An 833-nucleotide genomic window follows, 5' to 3' on the forward strand; every position below is an offset into this window, starting at 1 on the left:
GCCACCATCCCAGTGAGCAGGGAACACGGACACGGAGCCCTCAGGACGTCCCTGAGGGGAGCCAGGCTCAGTGCTCACCATGAAGGCAAGCAGCTGGTGCCCCGGGAATTCGCTCCGGGAATATGAGAGAGAGAGAGGGAGAGAGAGAGAGAGAGAGAGAGAGAGAGAGAGAGAGAGAGGGCAGGGACGGAGGCAGGCTGCACACACCGTTCCACGGACTTCTTTACTTTTCATTTGAAAAATGTCAAACTTACAGGAAAGTTACAAAAATAGTGCAACGTCCTCCTTTCTCCCCCCACCAGATTGCCATTATCTACATTTTTCCCTTCTTGCTGGGCCATTCTCTGCCTGTGGGTCAGCGGGGAGTCCACGGCGGACAAGGCGCCTCTTTACTCAATGCTTCGGGGTGTTTTTCTAAGAAGGAGATTCTCTCACAGACGCTCAGTGTGATTATCAAAATCAGGAACCCATGTCCAAGGAGACGCCCTCCCTTCACTTCGGGGAGGAGTGTTTAGCTGCCCCCGTGGCCCGTGCTTGCCCGCTCCGAGGGTTTCTGCGCGGTCAGAAGAAAAGAGGACACAGCCCCTCATTCTGAGTCCAGCCCTGGGGGGCTCCGGGAGGGAGAGGTAACCTCAATCCCTCTGCCCGTCCAGTCTGATGAGACGTCATGAACTCCCTCACACACGTTTCCCACGCAGCCTGCAGCCGACTCCGATTCCCTCCAACGGCAGAAGCTGAAACAGTGCAGTGTCTGCCAGAAGTTGTCTCGCAGTTTCCCACCCTGGACTCCCCTCCTCCCCACCCCCCCCCCGCCCCGGCCGGCTTCCTCCCCC

Source organism: Myotis brandtii, unplaced genomic scaffold (genome assembly GCF_000412655.1).
Source record: "Myotis brandtii unplaced genomic scaffold, ASM41265v1 scaffold139, whole genome shotgun sequence".
NCBI classification, from domain to species: domain Eukaryota; kingdom Metazoa; phylum Chordata; class Mammalia; order Chiroptera; family Vespertilionidae; genus Myotis; species Myotis brandtii.